This window comes from Aegilops tauschii, chromosome 6 (genome assembly GCF_002575655.3).
Source record: "Aegilops tauschii subsp. strangulata cultivar AL8/78 chromosome 6, Aet v6.0, whole genome shotgun sequence".
NCBI classification, from domain to species: Eukaryota; Viridiplantae; Streptophyta; class Magnoliopsida; order Poales; family Poaceae; genus Aegilops; species Aegilops tauschii.
In genome coordinates, this window is record NC_053040.3 from 385,798,177 (window position 1) to 385,813,388 (window position 15,212).

The following is a 15,212-nucleotide window of genomic DNA, read 5'->3' on the forward strand; positions in this document are numbered from 1 at the left end:
CGGAATGCGTGGTCGTGTTCATCGGGAGGGCTTGGACGGAATAGGCGATGGAAACGAGGCCTGGCGTACCGCAAAACGGAGGAAACGGCCTTGTGTTCGACCGGCCACGTTCGAAACGGGATCCTGTTCATCGGGAGGGGTTTGGCGTACCGGAAAACAGAGGAAACGGACCTCCTACGGTCGAAACGGGGGTCCTGTTGATCGGGAGGGGTGTGGCGTACCGCAAAACGGAGGAAACGGACTTGTGTTGGAGCGCTACGGTCGAAACGGGGGTCCTGTTGATCGGGAGGGGTGTGGCGTACCGCAAAACGGGACTCCATGGGATACTGTTCATCTCCACCGTCGACCTCCTCCAGCCTCCACGGGCTACCGTCGACCTCCTCCAGCCTCCACGGGCTCCTGTTCATCCAGCCTCCACCGCGCGCTACTCCACCGGCTACTGTTCAACGACCCCTCCACCGTCTACTGTTCATCCAGCCCTCCACACCACGGGGTCCTGTTCAACCAGCCCTCCACGGGCACCCCTCCACAGTCTACTGTTCATCCAGCCCTCCACACCACGGGGTCCTGTTCATCCAACCCCCCCCCCCCCCCCGCAACACTCACTGTTCATCCAATCGATCGGCTTCAGTTAGTAGCAGTAGCGAAGGAATCGCTCGATCGGGTTTAGTTAACAGCCATCGATTGATCGCTCGGGTTCAGTAACGCATAGCCTGCAGTGCAATCGCTCGGGTTCAGTTAGAGCCCAACGCCTCGCTCGGGTTCAGTTAGAGCCAACGCCTCGCACACACGCGCGTACGTGTACAAGAGAAACGCGCATCGCTCGGCCCCCGACCTCCCACCGTAACCGGGAACTCCCCGAAATTTTCCTCCCCCTCGCTTCTACCATGGTTTTTCCGTTATGGACGGCCCAAAGAATGTCATGCAGCTGCGTCTCCGGCCCGCCCAGGATGAAAAGCCCATTTTCTGTCATGATTTTTTGTGATAGAAGTAGGAGCCCACCACATCTATGATGATACCGGGTTTTGTCACAATTATCGTCATAGAAGTGTCATATGTATGATAGAAAAAAATTTCGTTCGGCACAAAATGTCACGGATGTGTCTTTTTTTTGTAGTGGAACCAGTTCACCATGACTTTCTCGTCGCCGTTGGCCGCCTCGATGCTCAGCTCGTAGAGCTGCAAGAACTCCGCGGGATCGAGGGTGCCGTCATAGCGAGGGGGCAGATCTGGCTTGAACTTGCCCAGCCAGGCGACACTACACAGCTCTGGGGTGAAGGCGCGGTAGCCAGCCGTGGTCGCTGGGGCCTGCCTTGGAGGTGGAGCTTGGTCTTGACGCCCGCGCGCCGCTACGGCAAGTGGCGCGGGGGCCTGCCATGGCAGACGATCCTGGCGCGATGGTGCGAGGAGTGGCGGAGCGTTCTCTTGCGGTCGAGGAACTTCTTGACAGCTTCCTTCTTCACGCGCGGGCGCCGGATGTGGCAGATCGCGGCGCGGAGCCACACGCCTTGGAGCCAAGGCGCCATCTTGGGGTAGAGGAGGTGGAGGCACTCCGTGAGCTGCATCGCCTGCAGCTGGCGGAGTGCCTGGCGGAGAGAGGGATGGCACAGGGGAGCCCCCTGCGGCGCGGACAAGCTCGGCGATGCGGTCGAGCCAGTCCTCGTAGAGGTCGTCGACTGGGCAGTAGCGCAGGAGCTCGTGCGCCATGCAGAGCGCGGCCCATGCGTCCATGGGAGCGCGACGAGCGTGGGATGATGACCCGGCTGGGGTCAGCGACGGAGTGGCGGTGCGGCCGTCCTGTCGCACCAAGGGGTGCAACGAGGACGCCTGCTGCTCGTTCCTCACCGGGCCAGTGGCTGCGTTGGCGGCAGGAGACGGAGAGCGACAAGGTGGCCCACCGACGGGAGCCATCCGAGCGATGCGGGTGGCCAGGGCAGCCCGGCGCTCAGCACGAGCACGGCGAGTGTCCGCCATGGAGACGACGGAGCCACTGGGCGCGAACGATGGAAAGGAAGCTCCAGCGCACCCCTACCTTGCGCGCCAAATGTCGGATCACTGGTTCCGGCAAAACCCTCAAGGTTCGAACACTGGGGTGCGCGCGGAGATTTCCTCCCTATCGATCTACTCCCTAGCTCGGTAAGATCTCGCGGACGAACTCGATGAAGTCACAACACTAAGACACAAGATTTATACTGGTTCGGGCCACCATTGTGGTGTAATACCCTACTCCACTGTGGTGGTGGTGGATTGCCTCTTGGGCTGATGATGAACAGTACAAGGGGAAGAACAGCCTCCTAAGGTTGAGGTGTTCTTGTGCTCTACCAACTAGTGGGTGCAAGGATGGAGTGAATCCAGTCCAAGATGATCTGCCCTACTGTGGTGGATGGTTCTACTTATATAGGCCCTGGTCCTCTCCCCAAATATTGAGCGGGAAGGGAGCCAACAACGGCCAATTTGAAAGGGGACAGCTAGTACAGCTTATCCTGACAAAAGCGTTCTTCGCCTGCGGAAAGCTCTGGTGGTGACGCAGTCTCGGGCTCCACGGTGACCTCCGTCCTGCCATCCGGCTAGTCTTGGTCTTGTTGCATTGATATGGAAACCTTTGCCTGATGCCTCGGTACTCCACTCCTGCGCTGGCCTCCTTAGCACCAAAGAGGAAACAAGGACGCTGTGCGCGTTGGCGCCCAACTGGTGCCTGCCTGATCTTGATCGTCATGGCTCACGTCAGGAGAGCCTCGCGAGGTTTGCCCTGCCTTGATATCTCCACTCCTCGCGAGGCAGCCTGGTGAGGCCGCTCCTGAGGAGGTCTTGCATTATCCGCCTCGCGAGGCTTGGCTCCTCGCGAGGGTCTTGATTTCCTTGTTGATGAAGATGGGTCGTACAGGCCTGCTAGCGTAGCCACACCGTGGGCCGCAGGCAGGCAAGTCTGGGGACCCACGTTCCCAGAACGCCGACACTTTGAGAGACTCATTGATATCATGCTTAGGTGCAATAGATCTAAGTTTCAAAGAATCAACATCAAGAGAAATTCTATCAACGTTCCTAGCCAATTCATCAACCTTAAGCAATTTTTCTTCAAGCAAAGCATTGAAATTCTTTTGCGAATTCATAAATTCCGTAACACTAGTCTCAAATTCAGAGGGCATCTTATTAAAATTTCCATAAGAATTGTTGTAGGAATTACCATAATTATTAGAGGAATTACTAGGGAACGGCCTAGGATTAAAGTTTCCTCTATACGCGTTGTTACCAAAATCATTCCTACCAACAAAATTCACATCCATAGATTCATTATTATTCTCAATCAAGGTAGACAAAGGCACATCATTAGGATCAGAGGAAACACTTTTATTAGCAAACAATTTCATAAGTTCATCCATCTTTCCACTCAAAACATGAATTTCTTCTATTGCATGCACTTTTTTACTAGTAGATCTTTCGGTGTGCCATTGAGAATAATTAACCATAATATTGTCTAGGAGTTTAGTAGCTTCTCATAAAGTGATTTCCATAAAAGTGCTGCCCACGGCCGAATCTAAAAGATTTCTAGAAGCAAAATTCAATCCGGCATAAAATTTTTGTATAATCATCCAAAGATTCAAACCATGTGTAGGGCAATTACATATCATTAATTTCACCCTCTCCCAAGCTTGTGCAACATCTTCATGATCAATTGCTTAAAATTCATGATATCGTTTCTAAGAGAGATGATTTTAGCGGGAGGAAAATACTTAGAGATAAAAGCATCTTTGCACTTATTCCATGAATCAATACTATTTTTAGGCAAAGACGAAAACCAAGCTTTAGCACGATCTCTTAGGGAAAAAGGAAATAGCTTCAATTTAACAATATCATTGTCCACATCTTTCTTCTTTTGAATATCACACAAATCAACAAAGCTATTTAGATGGGTAGCGGCATCTTCACTAGGAAGGCCGGCGAATTGATCTTTCATGACAAGATTCAACAAAGCAGCATTAATTTCACAAGATTCAGCATCGGTAAGAGGAGCAATCGGAGTGCTAAGAAAATCATTGTTGTTGGTATTGGTAAAGTTGCACAATTTAGTATTGTCTTGAGCCATCATGACAAGCAAGCAATACAACACACGAGCAAACAAGAAGCAAGCGAAAAAGAGGCGAACGCAAAAAGAGAGGGCGAATAAAATGGCAAGGGTGGAGTGGGGGAGAGGAAAACGAGAGTCAAATGGCAAATAATGTAGAGCGAGGGATAAGAGTTTGTGATGGGTACTTGGTATGTCTTGACTTGTGGGTAGACTCCCCGGCAACGGTGCCAGAAATCCTTCTTGCTACCTCTTGAGCACTGCGTTGGTTTTCCCTTGAAGAGGAAAGGGTGATGCAGTAAAGTAGCGTAAGTATTTCCCTCAGTTTTTTAGAACAAAGGTATCAATCTAGTAGGAGACCACGCTCGAGTCCCACGCACCTACACAAAAAAATAAGAACCTCGCAACCAACGTGATAAAGGGGTTGTCAATCCCTTCACGGTCACTTACGAGAGTGAGATCTGATAGATATGACAAGATAATATTTTTGGTATTTTTGTGATAAAGAGTAAATAAAGATGCAAAGTAAAATAAATGGCAATAGAAATAGCTAAGTGTTGGAAGATTAATATGATGGAAGATAGACCCGGGGGCCATAGGTTTCACTAGTGGCTTCTCTCAAGAGCATAAGTATTACGGTGGGTAAACGAATTACTGTCGAGCAATTGATAGAATTGAGCATAGTTAAGAGAATATCTAGGTATGATCATGTATATAGGCATCACGTCTGTGACAAGTAGACCAAAACGATTCTGCATCTACTACTATTACTCCACAAATCGACCGCTATCCAGCATGCATCTAGAGTATTAAGTTCATAAGAACAGAGTAATGCTTTAAGTACGATGACATGATGTAGAGGGATAAACTCATGCAATATGATATAAACCCATCTTTTTATCCTCGATGGCAATAATACAATACGTGCCTTGCTGCCCCTGCTGTCACTGGGAAAGGACACCGCAAGATTGAACCCAAAGCTAAGCACTTCTCCCATTGCAAGAAAGATCAATCTAGTAGGCCAAACCAAACTGATAATTCGAAGAGACTTGCAAAGATAACCAATCATACATAAAAGAATTCAGAGGAGATTCAAATATTGTTCATAGATAATCTTGATCATAAACCCACAGTTCATCGGATCTCGACAAACACACCGCAAAAGAAGATTACATCGAATAGATCTCCAAAAAGATCAAGGAGAACTTTGTATTGAGATCTAAAGAGAGGGAAGAAGCCATCCAGCTAATAACTATGGACCCGAAGGTCTGAGGTAAACTACTCACACATCATCGGAGAGGCTATGGTGTTGATGTAGAAGCCCTCCATGATCAATGCATCCTCCGGCGAAGCGCCGGAAAAGGCCCCAAGATGGGATCTCACGGGTACAGAAGGTTGCGGCGGTGGAAATAGGGTTTTGGCTCCGTATCTGATGTTTCCAGTGTATATGGGTATATATAGGAGGAAGAAGTACGTTGGTGGAGCAACGAGGGGCCCACGAGGGTGGAGGACACGCTTGGGGGAGGTGGGCACGCCCCCTACCTCGTGCCTTCCTCGTTGATTGCTTTACGTAGACTCCAAGTCCTCTGGATCACGTTTGTTCTGAAAATCACGTTCCTAAAGGTTTCATTCCGTTTGGACTCCGTTTGATATCCTTTTCCTTCGAAACACTGAAATAGGCAAAAAAACAGCAATTTGGGCTGGGCCTCCGGTCAATAGGTTAGTCCCAAAAATAATATAGAAGCGTATAATAAAGCCCATTAAACATCCAAAACAGAATATAATATAGCATGTAACAATCAAAAATTATTGATACGTTGGAGACGTATCAGCCCGCCGTCCCCAGCTCCGGCTGGGGCCACGAGAGGCTTGTTGACCCATGCCTTGCCTTCGTCTGGCTCCGGTTGAAGAGGCTGAAAGATCTCGGCGTGACCGCACCCATGGTGATGAAGGAGTTCCTCCGACGCCGCGTCACTCCACTCCAGCACCATTCTCGACCGATGTGGGCCTTGTCCGGCAGCAAGGATCGTATGAGGATCCACGAGTGTGGACTTCCACTAGAGGCGTGACGAACGGTGCTCGAGGTCCTGACGGGAGACCCTTCGCCAGCCGACATGCCGCAGGAGGGTTGTCTTTTGTACTGCTGCTCGAACAGGGTGGAGTTCGCGGGCAGACGCCCCCTTTCGACTTGTGGGGGCTGCGTGGAGTCGGCCGCGAAGGGCCTCGCGAGAACCTTGTCTGCGTGTTTCCCCTCCTTGCCGCCAGTGCCGTGCTCGCCCCGAGAGAGGGCGCGCGGGGGGCGGGGGGGGGGGGGGGGGTGAGCGCTGCCGAGGGCTAGAGATGCGACTGTTGCGGTGCCGACCCCACTCGAGGCTCCCGAGGCGCCATCTCCTGGGGCTCATGACCTTCGCCCTAAGGTGACGGTTGAGGGGGCGACACGATCCACTGCTCCTGAGGCTGAAGCCCCCGAAGTCCCGACGGGTCACCCTGAGGCAGAGCCCGAGGGCTCCCCTCAGCCCAGAACTCCCGAGGTCGTCCCCTCAGGAGCCTCACCAGCCGTGCCCAGCGTTGGTGGCCGGGTCCAGGGCTTCGCAAGAGGAAGGGGTCTCCAAGCTGCAGCGGTGATGCCTTCCGGCCATTGAAGCAGAGGAAATATATTGCCATGGACGAGTGAGTACCTTGCCTTTGTAATTTCTTGGGTGCCATCTTCTCTTCTGACTGTGGTTTCGCAAGCCCCCTTTTGCCAGGGTGACGAAATCTCCAGAAGAGCAACCTCCTCCTACCTCGAACCCTCCATTGACTCTGAGTGTCTCGCGCCAGCCCGTAGCGCCCGGCGCAAGATCGGCGGGGGAGATGGGCGTGCCGACTTGGCGCCTTGATCCTGCGCTCCTGCTGCCCTTCCTTTGCGGCCCAGTCCAGGGCGCGAGGGGTATGCCAAGGGCTCCACCCCCGGTCGTGGACGGTGACTGGATGACCTCGATCCTGGCTTCTTCTTCGAGCGATGGGCCCCCACCCGTCCGGGCCCCTGCCAAGGCCCAGACGGCGACTGGGGAAGCGCCGGCCTCCAGCCCCTTGCTGGTAGGGAGCGAGCCGCTTCGGATCCCCTCGGCAACCCCTGCTGTGGGGGATGGACCTGGTCGCGTGCTCAAGTTTGCCCACGAGCGGGGTGTCGTCCGGCACGAGCTTTTCCAGGAGGCAATGGGCGCGCTGAGCCGACTCGGCGGAGAACTCGTGGATGTTGACGCTTGTCTTGAAGCCGAAGTTCTCCGGCTGGTGGAGGAGTGGCATCAACGGAAGGTGGCTATCAACCTCGGGGCCTCCAGCGTGAGCACGCCAATGCGAAGGCCGAGGCATCCCTCGCAACCTGGCGGGAGGCCAGCGCACGGGCCTTGGAGGAGGCCAGGGAGGCAGACAATCGCCGCGCGGCCGCCGAGGAGTGCAGGTGGGAGCTCCAGGCCTTGAACGCATCCGTGGAGCAGCAGGTCGAGGCGCGCAGTGTCTGTGTCAAAACCGGCGGATCTCGGGTAGGGGGTCCCAAACTGTGCGTCTAAGGCGGATGGTAACAGGAGGCAGGGGACACGATGTTTACCCAGGTTCGGGCCCTCTCGATGGACGTAATACCCTACTTCCTGCTTGATTGATCTTGATGATATGAGTATTACAAGAGTTGATCTACCACGAGATCGTAGAGGCTAAACCCTAGAAGCTAGCCTATGGTATGATTGTTGTTGTCCTACGGACTAAACCCTCCGGTTTATATAGACACCGGAGGGGGCTAGGGTTACACATAGTCGGTTACAAGGGAGGAGATCTACATATCCGTACTGCCAAGCTTGCCTTCCACGCCAAGGAGAGTCCCATCCGGACGTGGGACGAAGTCTTCAATCTTGTATCTTCATAGTCCAACAGTCCGGCCAAAGTATATAGTCCGGCTGTCCGAGGACCCCCTAATCCAGGACTCCCTCACGCAGAGCTGCCTTGGCATTCATGACGGGCGTACCGTCCGACAAGGAGATCTCGAGGCGTGAGGAAGCACAGTTGCTGGAGGCCACGGAGCGCGGCCTCGAGCTTGAGCGGTTGGAGACGAGGGAGCGCCAAGTCGCCCAAGCAAAGGATGCTGTCAGCAAGCGTGAGGCCAGGGCCCAGGAGGAGGTCAACCGCAGGGTGGCCGAGGGTCGCGCGGATCTCGCTGGCAGGTACGACCTGAAGCTGAATCTCATGGAAGCCGAATCGGTGGGCAGGAACGCTGCCCTCAGGTCAGGGCTGGCTAAGGTGGAACAACGCGAGAAAGCCACCGCAGCCACCCTGATCTCAGTGCAGGCTGAGCTGGCCTCCGCCCGAGCCGAGCTGCTCTCTCTTCAGCAGCAGGTTTCCAGCACCGAGTCCTTCGCGCAACAGAGCAGGGAGGAGGCGCTTCGCCAGCAGACGCTACTGCGCGAGCATGTTCCCATGCTTCGGGACCTCGGGACGAGAGCCAATCAGGCGCTTGACACCATCTGCGATGGGCACGCTCCCCACCCACATGCCGAGGACTATGCCAGCCATCTTCGCTTCTTCCCCGACGTCGTGACGCGCCTGGAGAACCGAGCTGAGAGGGCTCACAAGCTTGTGGACGAAAAGAGCCGGAGCCTCCTCGGGCGCGCATTCTCCCGCATCTTCAGCCATCTCCTGAACACCAATCCTGACTTTAATTTTGACGCCGCCATTGCCCCAGTTCCTGAGGTCATCCAGGACAACCTAGCACGCTGGGTGGACGACAATATGGATGCCCTAGTTAGGGCCTTTGCTTCTGATGATGACGCGGTCGTGGTTGCAGCGGATGAGGGCGACGTGGTTGATGGCGGTGAAGACAGTGACAGCGACGGCGCCAGCAACCTGTCCGGAAGCGATTCGGGAGATGAGGCAAGCGACATGTCCGACTGAGCCCACCCTCCTTTATTTTGAACCTGCACGCAAAAGCTTGGGTACTGCCCCTCACAATGTAAGAGCATTTTGGGGAGGGGGAGCCCCTCATGTAAATAGACTACCACTTTATTCCCTAGGCTAGGTTTAAAGCGCGCTTTTGTTTGCTTGTGACACCCCTTGCGGGCTTGCTGCCGTAACTTACTTTGGTTCAGTCGAGCTTCAAATTAATTTGGCAGCTGCGGATGTGCATTCCTTCTGAGGGGAGCCCCTCACGAGCTCGCGAGGTTTTGGTTTCCTGAGGGGTTTGCCGGTCCACCCGAGAGGGCCTCGCGAGAAGCGAGGGCCAGTAAGGGCACGGTGCGCGCATAGTGCGTGTACGCCGCTGCCAGCCCCCGCTCGGGAGGTGCTCGAAAGGGGGGGAGACAGTGGACGCAAATCTCAAACAAAACACGAATCCAGAAACTCACGAAATCAACACGAACGAGAAAAGGGTGCCCCCCGCGATTGCCAATGGAAATACAACTTCAAATTCAAGATCAAAAGCTGCAAGTCTGAGCTACAGAAAACAGGTCAAAAGAAAATGGCCGCGTCTGGCACCTAGCTAGTCTTCTTGTCTTCCCACCAGCGCGGAGCTAAGTGCTTTCACTGGCTGTGAGCATAGTCATTGGGGGACAGTGTCGACGGCCAGCGCGGAGCATGGTGCTTCCACTAGGACGTGGGAGGGAGCCCCCAAGGCCCTATGGCGGCACTCTGGAGACTCCGAGGCGTGTACAGTCCCACTCATTATTACGTGAGAGTGTCATGAGCGGAGACCTTCACAGGCGTGAGCCTTACTTCATATCGCCAAACGAGGGCCCCACCTTGCGCCGCCCTCGACCACCGTTGCGACGTCCGGAAACCAGGAGGATGCCAAGGGGTAAAGGGGATGCAAGCGGCGCCCTCGGCGACCACGGGTACTTTGCCGGGGGGAAGGCTCGCCAGTGCCTCCCCGGCAGAGGACCTACCTCCGGGCGACGCCTTGCTCCACACAGCGCGGGGAGGGGCCTTGCTCCCGACTCCTCCCACGCAGCCACCAGTGCGCCTCCCCTGGTGGAAAGGGGGTTGCCGTGCTGGGGCCATTGACGGTGTCCTGGACTAGGGGGTATTCCCACGTCGTCTCCCGATCAGTTGGATTGGCCCGAGGACCCCCATGGCCATTTACCCATGGGCCAGTTCGGACAGCCGATGACATACATGAGGAAGATTCCACAAGACTTGGTGATCAAGACAAGGACTTCTCCCCACCGGCGTATTCGACTAGGAGAATTGTTATCCTAGGCCTCTGGTGCATTGTATAAACCGAGGCCATGCTAGTCGATAGATTGCTATGACATTATTCATCATACCCCTAGGGTTTAGACCACAACATATGATCTCAGGGTAGATCAACTCTTGTAGTCTCTATATTCATCCAGATCAATCAAGCAGGAAGTAGGGTATTACCTCCATAGAGAGGGCCCGAACCTGGGTAAACATTGTGTCCCCTATCTTCTGTTACCATCGACCTTAGATGCACAGTTCGGGACCCCCTACCCGAGATCCGCCGGTCTTGACACCGACATTGGTGCTTTCATTGAGAGTTCCGATGTGTGATCGGCAAAAGGATCAATGGCTCGCCTGCAGATCAACTGCGACATCGGCGTCTTCGTCGCCACCTCGACTGGTCACCTTGGCTTAACCGAGGACTGTGCCCTACCTCCAATCATCATATTTGGACGAGGGCCTTCATTAACATCAACTCCGATCTCTATCAAGATCATGGAGGAATCATCCATGGAGCTCGGGGGCTCAACATCAAAATTGTCCTCGGGCGACCGTGCTGTTATTCTGGACAGCGGACATGTATCCTCCGCCACCGGCTCCTCGAGTGTAATTTTAATGATTGCTTTGGTGGAATTGTGCGGAATTGAGTCTACAACAACCCTGGAAAATTTAGTCGAGTTCCGATGGAGGAATCTCTGGCAATCTACAATATACCGGAGCCCTGTCAAATCTGGATGGGAATCTGGACGAGTTTAGGGCGTGGTCTCTAGAGCCCAGCTCGGAGGTCCTTTGGAAGATCCAACCGTTCATCTGCTGCGGAATTCCCATATCTACCACCCCTCAAAATTTCAGCTCGATCCGATCGTCCAAACTCCGGGAACCTTCCGATTAGCGCACCACTTTTCAGATCTGTTTTCTGCGCGAGAACGAATCCGACCCGAGTTCATCTTTCCTATGGACGGGATTTCGGACATCCTTTTTGAAGGAAGTTTTGTATGGGGTATTGTGTTTTGTTCTGAAACACATCCCGCTAATTTTAAAGTCTTTTCTAATATGATCTTCACCATCGCGCCGGTGTCAAACTAGCCCGACAACGTTGCTCTACGGCTGCCGACCTGCGCTAGACACGTCGTTGCTTTGTTGAGCCGAGTTTAACTTCTTCGGATCATCATCTCGGCAAGCCGAACAAGATTTCGGCATCGCGAAGGATAAATCATCACCAGTATTGCCGCCCCACAGATTAAACGGAGCGGGCACACCGGCATCGCCGCACGGTCACTTCATCAAGCCAGCATCGACCACGTCACAAGTTACGACCTGCATCGGCATGGCCGCACCGTTGCTTCATCGAACCGATGTCCATCACGCCGAACTACTTCAACACCTCGGCTGACATGGCAGCTGCAACGTCTCCTTACCGACCTGCTCTGTCCCCTTGTTTGGACCGGGGGCTTCCCATCCCTTCATCAACCTACTCCGGAGACCTCGTTAGCCGACCAGCTTCGTCACGTTAGCTGGACCGGGGGCTTTGCCTTGGCGAGCCAACCTTACCAACATCGCCATGCCGTCGCTTCATTGCCCATCAGGCAATGGGTGTGCGGATCGAGTCCCAATTTTGGGAGTCACTTTTCTTCTGACTACTACAATAAATAAACCAGGTGCTATTAATCCTAGCAATTTTTGCTTGTTTGGATTTATTTTTCCCAAGGAATTATTACTCTGGTTTATTCCATCATCTGTACACAGGTCTATCAAATGGCAGCCGCATTAACGACGGTCGCGTGGTGGTTCGGTCAGTTTCCGTACATAGTTCGGTGAACGCCGCATCCGGAACTCGGACCGACCTGTGAATTCAGGTTTTGCCACGCCTTTACCGCATCACGCCGACGCCCTGCATCGACATTGGCTTCGTCGCCAGGCCACATCTCTTTAATTAAATTATTTTTGCGTAAAGCAATTATGCAAGGATTTTATATATATTTATATTGTTATTTTTGGGACCGCACTATTTTATGTGTGTAGGTAATCGACTTCGACTGCGTCACGCGATCACTTCGGCAAGCCGACGTGGTCGTCCCAATCGGCATAAATCGGCTCGCACGATTACCTTGTTGGTCGAATTGCTATACCGACATGTTCGGTTGCCTCGGGGACTTCGGCATCATCGAGAGGGTTCTACCTCGTCGGGTGTTCGGTCCACAGGCCATATTCCTTTGATTATTCACTTTGCATAACTTATTTATTATGCTACATTTTTTAATTTATTATTATTACTATTATCTCCGGTTTGCACTATTTTTTGTGCAAAGGATAATGATTCAGGTCGGGCAGTGTTGTCACCTCGGCGTACTGACATACCACGTCACCTCGGCTGGACGGGGGGCTTCGTCAGCACTTCATTAACCCATGCCGGGGACTTCGGCGTCACTCTACCGGCCTGCATTGGTTGTGCTATGTCACCACTTCGGAGTGCCGAGCTCTTCGCTCCGCCACTTCGGGACCCACTTTGGGGATGGAACCTTGTCAGGCATCAAGCTCGGACTGCATCATCAACACCGAGCACATTAACCAGCTAAGTCGCTATCATGCTCAAAAACTTTTAGTTTTAAATTTTGTTCGGTTCGACCAAGCATTATACTTTTTTTGGCAAAAAGATGTTTGTGAAAAACTTCCTTGTCAAAACTCTGTTTGTGACACACAAATTCAAATACCCCGTTTACTTGGGGGCTTCCTTTATGAAGCCTTTCCTCTTGCATATGATTATACTTGTATGGCTTCATTCCTTGTTCGTGTATTACGCCACAATATGCACCATATTGACTTAAGTGTTCCGCAAGCTGGGTTGCCTTGCTCCTGTGTTTACCCCTACGTTCCCGATTGTTCAGCTAGGGAGTAAAGGGAGCACCTCTGCGATTGTCACGATCAGGTCATCCGAGCTCGGACCTCAGACTGGGTGAAGCTGAAAGCCAGCGCTCTTATTGTTTTCAATCATGGTCGGCACACAACGGAACTCATGAGTACAAAAAATCTATTGCACAAGTCTCATAGTAACAATGAGCAACCGAAGAAAGGTATCGGTGGGGGTACTATTTTCTTCGAAGATGCTTCTTACACTTCGTCAGTAATATAACATAAGTTCCCTGAGCACGCTTTGTCTGTTACAGCCTTATGGCCTGATTGCCTGGTTATCGGAAACACCGTCGATATTCTCGACTGGTGGAGTACATAACACTTTTCGTCCCTTGACCGAAGAGGGAGAAGCCGACGGTCGGTTAAGACGCGTTTGAAGTTTTGGTGAACACGGATCTGATATAAGTACTTCGGTACATACAATCGTTATACATAAAATTCTTTTACCCAAGTCACTTGGGGGCTCTTAAAATTTATATGAGCTGTTTTATAGTAAATGTGTTTTCTTCTTGGTCGTTGCAAAGTCTTTTTCTACCTCTCCTTTTTTGACTCGAGTGTATGGTCAATAGCCGGATAGCCTGTCTTCTCTCTCAAAGCCGCTAGAGTTTAGTTTGCTAAACTGGCCTAATGAGAAGCACTCCGCCTTCGGGATAGGAGGTCGAAGCCGTGGGCTGACCCGCTTGAAGTCTTGAGATAGGATGTGTCATGTTAAAGCACGACAGAAGCACAATTTTTTTTCTAAGACCAATTTTCGGATTGGCACCGAAGACTTGATCTAGATCGGATGTAAAGCTTTTACTGAAGGTTTTTTGGTTTTCCAAGCCTATGGCACTTTCAGACTATTTCTGTGTTTCCAGCATAAGTCTCGCAGTGCAACGCCGAACACATTTAGAGATTCGGCAAAAACATTCTCGGATATTGCTATATATGCATTGGTTTCGAATTGTGTCTTCGATCAATAGTTGGGTTGCCGGCTCCTGTGCTTGCCTCCTACGTTCCGCTTTGTTCGGCTAGGTGTGCAAAGGGAGAACCACTGCGATTGTGCTTCCAGCTCGCATGGTTAAGCACCTCAGTGAAGAAAGCCGAAAACTGACTGTCACAATAAGCGTAAACTGGTCAGTGATCCGATGAGTGTGTCAAATGATGGGTCGTTCATAACATTGGCCGAAGTGTTTACGGCTTGACCTAGGCTGTCGCCGTACACTAACCGGGGGCTAGTAACTGTCCTCCCAACTTTAAAATCCTATGACTAAGTGAAAGTTATAAAGCCCGCATATCTGATTGCCTCGTTTCCGCTAACACAACCGCCTTCGGGAACCGAGACGTCGGTTAAGGGTTGTCTTGTTATGGCGGAAACACCCTGTGTAGTATCTACAAAGGGGGTGGAAGCCGATGATGGGCCACTTTCAACTGATAAACGGTTGCAATGGAGTCAAAATAAACATATCATCAGCATTTGTATTTAATATACGAGGGCTACCTTCCGCAATCATCATTATAAAGCCATAAATATGCATCAATTTGACTTAAGATTTTGGCGAAGCTGGGTTGCTAGGCTCCTGTGCTTACCCCTACGTTCCCGATTGTTCAGCTAGGCGGTAAAGGGAGCACCTCTATGATAGTTACTACCGGGTTATCCGAGTAAGTAACTCAGACTGGGTGAAGCCGAAAGCTAGCAATCTTAAAGGATCACATTGGTCGGCAACGACGGAAGTGAAAATTTTGGTTCATTAATACCATAGAGTTCGGGAACTTCCCCGTACTAAATCCTCAATATTTTCCTCCCACATTGATCGGAGGTGAGGTTTCATGATCATGATAAGCATGACGACCCAAAGAAAGGAACCGATAGCGAAACTATTTTCTTTGGAAGATGTTTCTTACGTTCAAACATAATATAACATATCTTTCCGTGTACCTTTGTTTATAAAACCGTATGGCCGGATTGCCTTGTCTTCCATAAATCTTTGCCCTTATAACGGCTTTATAAAGTAGGAAAACACCCCTCGGCTACTGGCCGAAGAGGTTGAAG